Source organism: Papilio polytes, unplaced genomic scaffold, assembly GCF_000836215.1.
Source record: "Papilio polytes unplaced genomic scaffold, Ppol_1.0 DF824270.1, whole genome shotgun sequence".
NCBI classification, from domain to species: Eukaryota; Metazoa; Arthropoda; class Insecta; order Lepidoptera; family Papilionidae; genus Papilio; species Papilio polytes.
This window is the reverse complement of record NW_013524934.1, coordinates 1,224,208-1,239,621: the sequence shown is the minus strand read 5'-3', so window position 1 is coordinate 1,239,621 and position 15,414 is coordinate 1,224,208. Positions and strand designations below refer to the sequence as shown.

The 15,414-nt window shown below is 34.9% G+C and overlaps 1 protein-coding gene and 1 pseudogene across 4 annotated transcripts in view; both read right to left on the bottom strand.

Annotated features, from left to right (window-relative positions):
* Positions 1-15,414, bottom strand: part of LOC106104340 — a 271,002-nt gene that overhangs the window by 128,331 nt on the left and 127,257 nt on the right. The gene's annotated exons all lie outside the window — the stretch shown is intronic.
* On the bottom strand, positions 3,357-5,633 carry LOC106104362 (annotated as a pseudogene).

Below are 15,414 nucleotides of genomic sequence, written 5' to 3'. Positions count from 1 at the left end.
GAGATAGTTTTTAAAAAGAATTCTCTATTTTAAAAGTGTTTTTCGATTAACTTAGTAAAAAATTAAGTTACATTTGCAAAGATGTATATGTTAAAATGTGTAGAAACAAAAACATAAAATAACACACGCTGTACACAAGCTGTTAACTCGACCCGAGCCGGGTGTTTTGGAAATTGGCAAAGTTTCAGATTTCTAGATTTGCTTACTCCTGCCGTTGAACAAATGAATGACGTGAAAGGTTGCTATTGGCAACCTATGTACGACTCATTTGCGAGGTATTTCATTACGACTGCCTGTTACAGAACTCACTTGACGAGGGACAGGTGACCCTAAAGGGACAAATTTTATTTCACTCAAAACCTGCGATTCTCGACTTAATGGCAAATATAATAAGGATACCAAAATCGCATTTCAAATTTGGGAAAACAATTTTCAAAGTTTCATACCTAAATTTATTACTAAACATTGAAAATTAAACTTTATTGTCATTGTGCTACGGCTTAAAGTTAGAAATAGGAAGTTTTAGAAATGCTTATGATAGATTTGTGGTATTTGTTGAAATAACTGCGATTTTACAGCCGTTTAATGTTAAACAGAGATTAATGATTGCAGATAGAGGTCGTGCATTAAGTTATGAATTAATGGATAACGTTAGATTTACGCGAGTTCTTTGGCAGACTAATTTACCGTATCGATTAGTTCCTCCACCTTTGTTCTAATATAATAAACATAACTTTTGTAATTAAACTACAATGTGGACTAAATCTATACTATTATAATAAAGCGTAAACACACACTTCTTTGTTGCCTAAGATGTCAGTAATTACAGGATATTTTTGAATATATCTTCTTTCAATAAAAAGCCCTACACTTACGTCACGCTTTAGACTATATTTTTTTACGCCATTAAACTTAGGGGGTAAATATTTTGGATAAAAATCCTAACGTGGGAAAGAGACCATAAGTTGCTGCCAACATCAAGGAAGCAATTGTCATTTATGCATTTGAATTTTGACATTTCATGCGGATGAAGCCGCACTTGAACAGCTAGTATTATAATAATTACAAAGTATCTAATTTAATACATACTTAGTGTTTTTTGTAAGTTTTTGCATATATTTATTCTACATCATTAAATGAAAATTGAACTCGGAAACCGTCTTCAAATCTAGATACTTTAACCGATATTGTCCTCAATTAATGTCGATATATTAAATACAATATCAAGCTCCAATATTTCATAATAAAACGATTTTTACAGACGACATATTTCCTTGCAACAAATCAGTACATAACGCCCGAAGTTAATCATCTGGAAACTATTCTCCATTCAGCTTCAGATTCTACACAAAAAGTACCGGGGAGGTGCCTCCACATCCTCACCGACCAGAGTATAACGACCTGCTGAAAGATAGGAGGCAGACCATTTAGTCCTGGAATTCGCAAGATCAGCGGGGGACAAGGTATGCCAGGGTAAACTGGTATATGGGCTACATCGGAGCGTTCATTCAACCATTATTTCCACATGATTTGACGTGTCATTGCCATCCCTTCGCGTGTGTCAGATAAAGTTAAAAAAATGAATAACTTATAGGGGATTTCCTGTTACTGTCACATTTCTAAGAAATCATTATCAGAAGCTAAAAGTAACAACATATTATTTAAAAGTAGCCGTAAGTTTTTATAAAATCTGCTCCAAACATAGGTAAAAAATTCAAATAGATATCTACTATGTCTAGTAACTGATTTAACCAACACAAATATGTCATAAATATTTCCTTTATTAACTTAATTCACCTTTTCTTAAGTATCAGTGTATTAAGAATTTTTATTTTACTATATGTAATAATAAATGAATAAAATTAAATGAAATCTCGTGATATTTTGGCGTTGAATTTCAAAAGTGCGTGCCGACGGCAGCCGAGATTAACAACATGGTTGTTGCAGGCGGGCCGGAACTAATGCAGACGCTTTATCAAAATGTATAGCTTGAGTACATACGGGGTATGCGCCTTGTTTCTGTTCAACTCAAATATATGTAAGTAAATATGGAAGTATCAACAGGATGTTTTACCAGTAAACGATTTTAAACTAACAATTTTAGGATTTCTAATCAAATATTATTAATTTTAGTCTTACTAAAGGTATATTGGTTCTGAATCTATCGTGTAGCCAAAACATTAATTATGAATACAAATCTTTACACAGAATTAACAATCTATACTATTATAATAAAGCGTAAACACACACTTCTTTGATGCCTAAGATGTCAGCAATTACAGCATTTTTTTAATTCTTTTTTTTAATAAAAAGTCCTAAACTTGCGTCACGCTTTAGGCTATATATTTTCACGCCGTTAAACTTAGGGGGTAAATATTCTGGTTAAAAACCCTAATGTGGGAAAGAGACCAGAAGTTGTTGCCAACATCAAGGAAGCAAGGTTGCCATGGTTGGACATCATGTCATGTAATTTTGACATTTGCAATTGATTATTTGACAAATGCAAACAATAAAATGAATTTTTTATAATTTTATGCGGATGAAGTCGAATGGTAACAGCTAGTTAGTAATAAAATTCATATTTTATCATTTTCGCATGACAACAAACAATCTGTAAAATCTCGACGTGGATTATAAATAAAAAAACCCATGTAGACTTTTCCTCTCTATCGGTGCAAGGGATTTTTATCGGTTCGTAAAAGAAATGTCACCGTCATTCAATCGACAATCTACGCGGTGCGCGTTTAGCTGATTCGATAACAACATAAATCTGCCACCTCCAGAAAATGCTGAATCACGTTAATAAATTCCACCAAAACTCAATGACACCCCTCTTTGACGCGTTCAACGAGGCTTCGGAAATATTGAGGGGCTAGTGCTAAGATAAGCCCGAATTTGTGCTCTTTTAAGCATACTTTGACTGTTAAATACAAAATAAAATATTCAATTCAATTTGAAAATAGCAAACCGCTTAGATGCAAATAAAACAAATGAATATAGATTACTTTTTAATTTTTCTTTGTATAATAATTTAGTCGTACAAGAACGTTTTTATATTATAAGGAGGTAAACGCAAGTGGCCAATGAATCCGCCAAAATGGCCAAGTGACCGCTGCCAATAGACATTCACAATAGCGGACGCGTTGCCAACTCTTAATCAACGCAGGAGGAAACGCACGTAAAGAGGATATTTCCTCTTCCTATGCGTCTCCTCCAGCGTCAAGTCCACGTTCCCTTCCCATCCTCTTCATATAAGAAAAAGGGACGAGAAGGAAAATGGAATAAAGTTGGGCCTTCAGTACCACACTCATCAGACGAAATGCGAAATTGCTCCCACTTCACACCTGTCTTCTGTGTGGTCGTGGTATTTCACCGGGCGAGCCGACAAATTCGTGCGAAGATGTTAAAGCGGGCTCTAGCACTACAATAATGTACCATATAAAAATGCTTACTTAATAATGATTCATCAGTTATTAAACTACAATACAAAAGGATATGATAATCTACTCATCTCATTTTGTCAATGGCAAAATTCAGTATCTATTGATGTAATACCTGTTGCAAGATAAGATTACAATGTATTAGACATCTGTCAATATTATATCTTAACACAAAATATAATGCAATAAAAGAAATGAACAACAATGACAACCATAAACGTGAACTAGAGGCACGCGTTTCTTGTTCAACAATCTCTCTTACATATTCTTAAATTTGTACTACACAAGCCTTATATGTTGTCAATAAAATAAGAGATCAAGCATTTCTTGTACTCACATCTAAAACGTCTATAGCATTAGAAGCCGTAATGAACTTATTACTAAACTTTGGATTTAAATCTAAACACATCTTTTTAATATCTGAATTGAAATTTAAAAATATTACTTTACATGAATTTTTTTCCAAATCTTTAACAACTGAAACAAGGTTAGATGCAACTGTTGAATCCATATGCCTTAAATTTGTACCATCAATTACAATAATTGAATCTAAAACTGCTGTTTGAGACGCTTTTAATATTGTACTCCTCACATATTCTGCAGCACAGTACGACAGTTTCTCAGAAAGTGGTAATATAACTAAATCTCCTTTTTCCCCGGTTATCGTTTCAATATTTAGGAAAGGTCTAGCAGTTGAATATAATAACATGGCTGCATCAACAACTATCCCAGTCACAATCCCATATTCTAATCCAACGCACAAACAAACTAATATCGTAGAAGTAATAACAAACAATTCCCTTTTACTGGTCTTCCACAATCTAGGGAACATCGCGTAATCAATCATAGAAAACATTGCCGTAATTATAAGACCAGCTAAAGATGCTTTAGGTATGTAATAAAATGTCGACGTCAGTAAACTTAAAGCTAAAATAATCAGCAAACCTGTGAAGATGCCACCAGCGGGTGTCTGTACACCTGAAGCATGGTTCAGAGCCGTGCGCGTGAAAGATCCCGTAACAGGCATGCTTCTTACAAAAGATCCTACCATGTTACAAAGTCCAAGGGCTATCATTTCTTGTGTTGCATCAACTCGTACATCACCAGCAAAGGCTTTTGCTATAGCCACGGATTCTAAAATGGCAACGAGTGGTAACACTATCGATTCTGGTCCCATAACTTTAGTCATGTCTCCAAAACTATATGTTTCATTTCCGACAACAGTGCTGAATGGCGGGGGCTGGACCTTTGGTAGTCCACTTCCAATATCTCCAATCAAAATCAACGGCTCGCTGTATGTGGTTACTTTTAAAATATATGCCACAATAATTCCTAATATAACAACAATGGCATTACGAGCCAATGACGCGAACCATCGAAGCTGTTTTTGTAAATTGTCATTTCGGCCACATCCGTTACCTAGTTTTTTCAAAATTATAAGAATTAATATAGTAGAAAATCCGAGCACCGGATCCCATAGCCTGGCCGTTTGGATATTGCGAATAAAATTGTATATTGATTCAGCGAAATAATTTCCCGATGATCCACTGAGACCGAACAGAGATTTCAACTGCGCAGCTGCAATTTGCATCGCCGCAGACGTTGTGAATCCACTAATCACCGGCATTGAAATAAATTCTACTAGGAATCCAAGATTTAAAATGCCCATTGCGAATGACACTACGCCAGTGAGAAACGCTGCGAGCACTGCAAAATCTGCAGAATAATTCGCAACATATTTTGCTGTCAATGTGGATAAAACAGCCGTGGGTCCAACAGTTACATCTTTACAGCTTCCAAAAAACAAATAAACAAAACCTCCCATTAAGCCGGAATACAATCCATACTCAGGCGAGAGACCAGCGACAACAGCATAAGCGATGCCTTGCGGTATAGCAGTCAAGCCGACTGTGATGCCTGCTATTATATCTTGAATTAGAAGTGTACCATTATATTTTGGAAGCCATCTTGTTATTGGTAATCTCTTCTTCACAGTTTTTGCACTGCACGTATTTTTAACACTGTTTTTAATTCTTCTACGTATCGTTTGTTCGTTTTGTGTGTCGAAACTAATGGCCGCAGTCATTATGATAACGTGGTCTCGCTACCGTGTACTGATATTAACTGAATAGCTCTTCTAAAGTATCAAGAATATGATTTATTTATCTCGAATGATAATTTATCCGCATCGATACAATCAGAGATAAACGTCTTAGATTTCCGTTACTTTACCTTCTTACGCAAAAATCATATGGTCTGACGTCAATTGCAGTTAATCTTTGAACATTTCTTATCCTGTGTTAAGCCTTTCCTGGATTGGACATCAAAGATGATTAATATTTGGGATAGTTTACAGTAAATAGTAGATTTAAGGGCTACATAGTCATCTATTTATGTTCTATTTTTTATGTCGGATTGAATAAAAGCATGTGCTAGACTAATTTTTAGTAAAAAAACAAAACAAAAGGCGACCTGTGACTTTTACCCTTCAAATGACCTTTAGTAGTTGTCAATAGTGACACAGTAAACTTTTGTTTATTGCCAGTTTAGTCTGGTAGTTGATAGAACAGTTTTGCTCTGATGCTTTTCGTTTGTTTTATATTTTCATTGATATTTGATTTTTGAGCTTAAAGAAAACTAGATTCAAATAACAACCAATCACAAAGCCGTAGCATAAAACTCAACAAGAGGTTTGAAATATCAATTTCCTTTTTAAAACAAAAAAGCACTTACATCTGTTTTTTTATTATTTTAAAAGATACGGAACCCAGTATTATAGATATGTTTAAATTCAACACGCATGTTGCAGTATATCGTGATTTTATCAACTTATGTGTGATAGGGCTGCCTGACCGGGGTTGTGGCGATAAGGGGTGATGAAGGTGGCCGTGGCTACGCATACCACATCCGCATTACACTGGCCACATTTTTGTACAATAAAAAGAAACCTTACTGCATTAACATAAGAGCTGTGAGTTTTTTTCATGATATGGTGAGTGTAACAAAACAAAATTCAGTTATTGATTAAGCATTTCGCAAATTAGTGTTTGTTACACTTTGAAATGACCGATCGGTTCCACCTATATTTAAATTATAGCAAAATTAACCCTGAAAGGTACAGGCAGGCACGAGCGTCGGTGGCTCAGTGGTTTGAACACTTGACTTGTAACCTACAGGTCTTGGGTTCGAATCCCGCCATGTACCAATGTGATTTTCGATTTTTCGAATTTTCATATGTACATAATTTACCCGATGTTCTTACGGTGAAGGAAAACATCGTGATGCAACCTGCACATATCAGCGAAGAAATTCAAAGATATGTGTGAAGTCAACCAACCCGCACTTGGCCAGCGTGGTTGACTATGGCCTAGTCACCCCTTAATAGGGTAGGCTCCGAGCCCCTCGGTGGGGACGTATAGTGAGCTGGTGATGATAACCGTGAAAATGCAAATATAGGTACGTATACTTCAACACGTGTATATGTAAATTATCAATTGCAAATGTCAAAACGATACGACGATGACAAACCATGGCAACTTCGCTTCCTTGATGTTGGCAGCAACTTATGGTCTCTTTCCCACATTAGAGTTTTTATCCAAAATATTTACCCTCTAAGTTTAATGGCGTGAAAATATATAGCCTAAAGCGTGACGTAAGTGTATTTTTATTATAATAGTATAGATAATACGTCATTTAAATATGTACATAAGTTTCGAATTCTAAAAAATTATTAATGTTTGACATTTGTTTTCGTATTTGGCCGATAGAGAAGCAGTCATTTATCATGATTGACTTTAAAATAGGTAAAACTGATGTACACATTTCGTTAAACCGTAATAGACAATGTGAATGGGGGAGATTTTAATCAATCACCATTAGCCGATTATGATGGACCGAGTTTAAATTTAAGAGAGTGGGAACTCAGGCAATTAGTTTAAAGATAATTCAACGTCAGTAATATCTTTTGAAATTACATTTCAACTAAAAAAACAAATTACCTACAGGTATATTTTCAATTTAGTAAAGCGAAAACGGAGCAGCTATTCTGCGACTTCGGGGGCTTATCTAGTTTTATCCCGATTGCCTTAGATGGCGCCCATCTTCCAGTTTGCTCCGACTTTCGGTACCTCGGCTCATTAATCCAAAACGACGGCGATATTGACCGTGACGTGAGAAATAGAATAAAAGCGGGATGGATGAAATGGCGACAGGTTACAGGTGTAATATGCGACCCGCATATTCCCCTTAAAATAAAGGGGAAAATTTACAAAACCGTCGTAAGACCTGTCATGATGTATGGATCTGAATGTTGGGCAGTGAAAGGGACGGATGAAAGGAGAATACATGTAGCGGAAATGCGTATGTTAAGATGGATGTGTGGGGTAACACGATTGGATAAGATACGAAATGAGTATATTAGAGGAAGTTTGAGAGTAGCCCCAGTGGTTGAGAAAATAAGGAGTAAAAGGTTAGAGTGGTATGGGCATGTTATGAGAAGGGATGAATCGCATGTGACAAGAAGGATATTAGTTATGAATGTGGAGGGGTACATCGGTAGAGGTAGACCTAGAAAGAGATGGATGGATTGCGTGAAAGGTGACATGATCAAGAAGGGAGTGATGACTGAGATGACGGATGATAGAATGCTTTGGAGGACGAAAACCCGGTGCGCCGACCCTACGGGAGTAGGATAAGGCAGGGGAGATGATGATATTTTCAATTTAGTAAATCTTTGTAAACGAAGTCGGTTGGAACGAAATGATATAAGTGAATTCTGTATTCTACCTTTATAAAACTAAATGTAATAGTTATCTTTGGATTTTTATGCATTCACAATTAATTAAACCAAACTACGTCACCTCCTTTAGGTGGGATCGTGGTCAAGCGCTAGCTTAACAAATAATAAAAATAAAAAAAAAATTACACTCACCCAGGACTCCATTTTCCTGGTATAAAAAGTAGCCTATGTGTTCTTCCAAACCATCCTCTACGATCTATGACTTATACCAAATTTTATCGAGATCCATTCAGCAGTTTAGGCTACGAACTCTAACAAACATCCATCGATCTATCCATCTAAACTTTCGCATTTATAATGTTAGTAAGAAATACGACGATACTTGTATTGTAAATATTACAACACTAAATAAATACCAATGAAATGCTTAATGAATAAATCATAGATTCATTACTTGTGTTGAGTTAACATGCACCTGGTTCTACCCTTTGTTTATAAACGCCCGCTACGATGTACAGGGAAGAAATAGTCTCTTGATATATTAAGGAATTAGTCCCCATTCAAAGTTAAGCCTCATGTTAAATCTATCGCCTTGCAAATTTAAGGGACAATGGAGTGACGATACTGAAAGTTATAAGTAAAGGTAATTCCTATGGAGATTCGATTTGATTTTTTCATACGATTATAATAATATTTGATAATAAAAACATAGAATTAATTTATTATCTGTACTAATATTATGAAGAGAAAATATTTGATAGTTTGCAGGTAACTCCGAAACTACTTAACAGATTAAAAATAATCACTATGTAAAAGCTACTTTAGCTCCTAAGAAGGTAACGTAGACTATGTTTATTACTTCTTTATTATAGTTTCCTATAAGTTTATTAAAACATTTTTTTATGAAGAGGAATCTTCAGGGAGATTTAACAGTGGTAGTGCCCGCTTTAACATCTTAGCACGAATGGGCCGGCACGCCCGGTGTAATACCACGACCACACAGAAGACAGGCGTGAAATGGAACCAATGCCGTGTTTCGTCTGATAAGTGTGGTGCCGGAGGCCTAATTTAAGTCCCTTTTTCTTTACCACCCTTTTATTATGAGGGGTTGGGAAGGGGAAGAGGATTTGACGATGGAGGAGATGCATAGGACGAGGAAATATCCTCTTTATGTGCGTCTCCTCCTCCGTCGGATAAGGGTAGGCAACGCATCTGCAATTGCAGATGTCTATGGGCAGCGGTCGCTTCGCCATTTTGGCGGATTCAGGTGACTTGCTCGTTTGCCATCTTATGTTATAAAAAAAAAAAAAAAAGATAAAGATTTTTGAATAAAACATACAAATAAACTAAAAATTATATTAAAATTAATTTAATCTGCATTTATAACAATTACTTACGAATAACCTTGCTTGCCATAATTGGGTTTTTACCTGAAACAAAAATAAAACAATTATGCTGGGTTAGTGAAGTCTCCGCTAATTTTATTACCAAGCGATTCATTAGAGTTTAAAACTAAGTTTCAATGGGGTTAAACAGTTATTTAATTCGGAAACGCATTTTATAATATTATTGAACACAAAACTAACAGTTAAAAGTGATTGGGAAACCGGCCATTAATAAATAACGTTAATTAAAATTCAAATAGTTTAATTATATACGATATCCAATAACATTAGATATAAATATACGTATGTTCATCAAGGATTCATTAATCCGCTGATAGGAGAGCGTTTAATTTGGCCAATAATAACCAGTATACCACGGTCATACGGTCGCGACCACTCATCCGGAAACAACCCCCTGTACCCTGCACCCCCTGCCCCGCTATCCTCCCCCGTAGCCGGCGAAGGGTTAAGGGAGGCGGTGTAACATCGGTAAATTGGTCGATTTCGATAATGTTAACCGATTTGTTTTGAGTAATCAATTATTTTGTTTGTTTGTCCTTATTTACTGTGCCTATGTTGTATTTGCTAAAACTATTACTATTATATTATATTAGTTTATTTAGGAAGTCCCAATTTTGTAATGTATAAATATTTGTATTACCAGTTATTTTACAAGAAATATATGCACGAGAAAAGAATGTGTGTAAAAGACCAGTAAAAGACTGTTATATACAGTGTGCCATATTTTACAGGTCTGTGCGATGTCTCCTTTAGTTCATAAGTCCCCTATGGAATCGATATCGTAAAATATAAAACGCAGTAAAACGCACCCCTTATCATATGCGAAGGATTTGAATCAGACGACCTGTAACGTAACACGCACAAATCGAATATCACCTGGATTTACGATAGCTGTTAAAATTTACAATCTCCTCATTTTAGACGGTTTATAGAGTAAGTAATGCTTCTAATGCTTTATTTCATTGGTAGAGTATACGAAAACATACAAATTGCACCAAAGCGTCGTAATTATTAAAGAATAGTCTTCGCCCGCGACTTTGTTGCGTCGAATTAAAAAAACAAATGAATATCCTATGAGTTCTTCCAGACACCAAATTTCATCGAGATCCGTTCAGAAGTTTAGGCTACAAACTCTAACAATCATCCATCCATCTAATCTTTCGCATTTGTAATATTAGTAAGATATACAAACATTTGCCGTAAATAATTGAAGATTTTTGATATATCAGTACTAACTTTATGTAAACCAAGTAAAACCTCGACTCATACTAATATGCGTCTCTCTCGCGTTATAAAAAGCGGCAACGAAGTCTCGTTCAATTTACTGTAATACGTAATCAGAGATTTAATGTAAACCCGACCGCTTTATCCCGAGCTGTGAGATACCGCGCTCGTAAACTCGCCAGTATCACGATGGCTTTGCAAAGTGAATTTACATCGCTTCGTTGTTGCTGAGATTTTTTACTAAAAACACACATCGTAGGGTCTATTATGAATATTTGCGTGACTGTTTCATAAATCTTACTAATCTTATCATATCTTACTTCTTACTAATATTATAAATGTGAAAATTTAGATGGATAGATGGATGGATGTTTGTTAGAGTTTGTAGCCTAAACGGCTCAACGGATTTCGATGAAATTTAGCATAGATGTACAGGAAAGTCTGGAAGAACACATAGGCTATTCACTTTTGGTTTTTTAAATTCCACGCGGATGGAGTCGCGGGCGAAAGCTAGTGTAATTATACCGTCATCGTGATACGATTTATAAGCGACTTCTTAGTGTATTTTACGTCCGGTAGGGGCTGCACTAATCTAATACTTCTGTCGAAAGTTACGAAAACGTTCTCACGATTTTTCATGATAAGGCCTCAGGATTGAGATTTAAAACTATTGACTGATTAGAAATTATAACTTTTTGAATCAAATGTGTTTTTTTATCTTTTCGATTGACTTCCCAAAAGAAGGAGGTACTCAATTTTTTTTCATGTTTGTTACGGCATAACTCCGCCGCTAGTGGACCGATTTTGATAATTATTTTTAAGTGGGTCCCATTTTTTTGTTTGATTTTTTTTACAAACTAGTTTCATATCACTTATAAATAAGTTTATTAAGCGATGAATAAGGCACAACGGTATACAAAGTCTTGTAGGTAATAAAAATAAATTTAGCATTTGCTTTGTTATTGTTTCCTGTTATTGTTCTTTGCTTTGTTATACAGCGTGTTCCAGTTTCTTTTTCTAACAATTTCTTTTATTGTTTGTAATTTTCTTTATTCTTAATACAAAGCACCTTTATATTACAGTGTGAATTACTCGTGGATAAAGTACTTTATAAGTTGTTGGTTTCATCTTACTAATGCTAAGTTAAAATTATTTACGTGACGGAATTTGTGCAAATTTTCAGATGTACAATAAAATTAATTTAAGTGGAATTTAAGTATAGCTACCGCACTCAGGGTTTTGAGATTAAAAACTGTCCTAAAAGGCTACTTTAGTGACTGCTTAACGACTTTCATCGTGGCAATTAGAGTGTATCTGCGTAAAAATAGTGTTTCGGAAACTTAGTTGCAAAATCAAGAATTCCTGTACCTATTTAACTGCTTACTTAGTATGTAAAAGGCACTTTACGCTGGTCAGATTGAGGCGGGATCCCAGTGCATTACAGATATTGGTGCGTCAATTTTGATTTGTTATTTGGATTCGAACCAATGTCGATAGAGTAAAGGTTAAGTAAAGAAATCACATTATTTATAAGTACACTCGCTGATAATATTTCACCGTAACATTTGTACTGAATGCTGACGTCATCACCTAAAAATGATACCAATTCAAATACTCAAGGAACCAACTATGTCGCAAATTTAAAATATTTGGCACACAACTCTCAAATACAAAAGAAAACTATTTTCTCAACCCTATTCATTGTATTTTTTTTATTCTTATCGTCTGCTTGTATCTAGAAAAGCGTGTGTAATTACATCAATAACTCGTACAACTTAAACTATTTCACACGACTGTACTAAATGTGTGGAACCCTTGACATTGCCAAATATTGCCGTCTAGACAAGCAAACGACCTCTGTTTGCGTATTATTTAAATGTACACGAGTGTACTGCGATAATATTAATAATGTAATAAATTCTATGTATTTATTGTTCTGTTTTCTTGCTCTAAATCTTTGGACTTTGGAACTCTGAGACGCAAGTAATTTTATTTAAAAGTAAATATAAACGCAAACAGAGCGTCGGTGGCTCTGTGGTTTAAACACTTGACTTGTAATCTACAAGTCTTGGGTTCGAATCCCACCATGTAACAATGTGATTTTCGATTTATCCAATTTTCATATGTACATAATTTACCCGACGTTCTTACGGTGAAGGAAAACATAGTGATGCCTGCACATATCGGCGAAGAAATTCAAAGAAATGTGTGAAGTCAACCAACCCGCAGTGGGCCAGAGTGGTTGACTATGGCCTAGTCACCCCTTATTAGGGTAGGGTCTGAGCACCTGGGTGGGGACGTATAGTGAGCTGGTGATGATAAAAGCAAATGTTTGATACATATTTTATCTCTTTCTAATATCTTATAGATGAAATTTAAAATCATGAAAATAATTCTCTTTTCAACTCTTAATTTAACGGATTTTTTGTAGCAAATAAATATTACATATTATCAACACTAGTTCAGTAGATTTTTTTAATTAGTTGTTCATCACACTGTACACTATTGAATTAAAGTTTAAAATTAATGCCTGATAAGTAGTCGCTTTAGATCTACAAAATAAATATGACAAATAAATCAAGTAAAATCAATAGAAACTTAATTTTATCTACAAAACAGATGGCTCCTAAATACTTTCTACGATAAATAAATCATACTATGAGAGAAAAATATCTTGATTATGTTCGAGGCAAAACACTCAAATATTAATAAACAACAAATCACTTCAGATGTGGTAGAACACGCCAACAAACAGGGTCGGGGGTGGAGGGAGGAGGTACACACAAATGTCAAAGGAGAACAAAGCGCGCCGCGGAGGCTGTTTATCAGGCGACGTGTCACTCAAAACTTCCGCTACGCCACTGACGGTCTATAGGATATTGTATGAGTGTGTAACTGCTTTGAAAATTCCAAGTAAACGGTAATAAATAAATCTTACTAATATTATAAATGCTAATGTTTAGATGAATAGATGTTTGTTAGAGTTTGCCGCATAAACGGCTCAAATATCTCGTTGTAATTTGGCACGTAAAGGAGTGTATGTAAGAACACATAGGCTACTTACTTTTGTTTTTTTAAACTTCAAGCGGACGTAATCGCTGGCGTAAGCTAGTATGTAATATTTGTGATCACTGCTTTTAATTTCTATATTTATATACCAAGCTTGGGATCATACTTCTATATCAAAATACAAAATCATGCGATACATTCAAAACTATATATTGTAAAATAATATATTGATATTTTAACATTTAGTAATAGCGATTAATTTTTTACACAATACTATGGAAAGCGTAAAATGGACGTTGCATTCAAAAATACCTAAAAACGTTTCAAAATTATTCCCCGTTGTTATCAATTTTGGCGCCGAATCAATGACAATGTCGGCAACACTGCACGCAGTGTGCACGAAAACGACATATCTAAGGATGGTTACACACTGTGATATTTATTGTCTTATATCAAAAACATTCTTGACTGCCATATAATTGTAGTGTTTCACTAAAGATAAGAAATCGCTAGCAAGTGCATTTATTACATTGTTCTATGTACCAATATTCTGTTTAAAGATACTGTACAGTATCGGAGGAAGGCGGTAGAACAAATATATTTGTGACAATCGATAGAGCATCTTATTTCAAAATACTTTTTGATAATAACACGCCCATTGAATCAGCGAATATTACTGCGGATGTTACTCTCAATACAGCAAGTATTTTTTTTTTATTATTGTTAATCAAGTATATCCATACCCTTAGAATCGAGCGACAAAATGTTGGAGCCGTCGGTTTTCCCGGAGTGAATGGAAATGCTTTACAGAACACACGCACGCGTCGTTTTTTGCACCGCATTCCGTCCTTTATTGCAAGTGACGTTTTAATTTAGCGGCGTTACCTTGAATTCAATTAAAATTTATGAAATATATTGATAGGAAAATAAATTTAGACAAAGTTGTTAATTGTTTTATAAGTTTAAAACATTTCATTTTCAGATACGTTGAGAATTTTCACTGCTTTAGTAAAAGAATTATTTTGTAATAGCTGTTGCTCGCGACTTCGCCTGCCTGAAATTAAAATATAATAAAAATGTATTCATGTCACTCACAGATAGCTTTTAATGATGAAAGAATTTTTTGAATCGACCAGTAGTTTGCGAGTTATTTCAATACATACAAAAATTCGAAAATACAAATCTTTCCTCTTTATAATATTAATATAGTTGAACAAAGAAATAATTAACATCTTTTTGAACTTTCTTTTGCTCAGATCCTCGTATAAAGAATCTTTCATCAAACAATTAACTTAAGTAGAACACTTCTTCACAAAATGAAAACATATAATTCAATTATTTTGAATTTAGGTCAGCAGAATGAAAACTAATCGATGGAAAATATGTCGTTAAAACGTCCTCGCTTTAATTGTGTCATTGATCTGTTTTCCAGCGTTGTTTTGTCTTTCCCGAGACTCCGCGGCGCCGAAGGTTTCACTTTCCACGTGATTTATTCGTCGCATTCCTCTTACTTTCAGTAAAAGTATAATTGTGTTCATTAGAAAGTGGACATTAATCATGAGAGATAAGTTTTACCTCACATTTTTACATTTAGTTT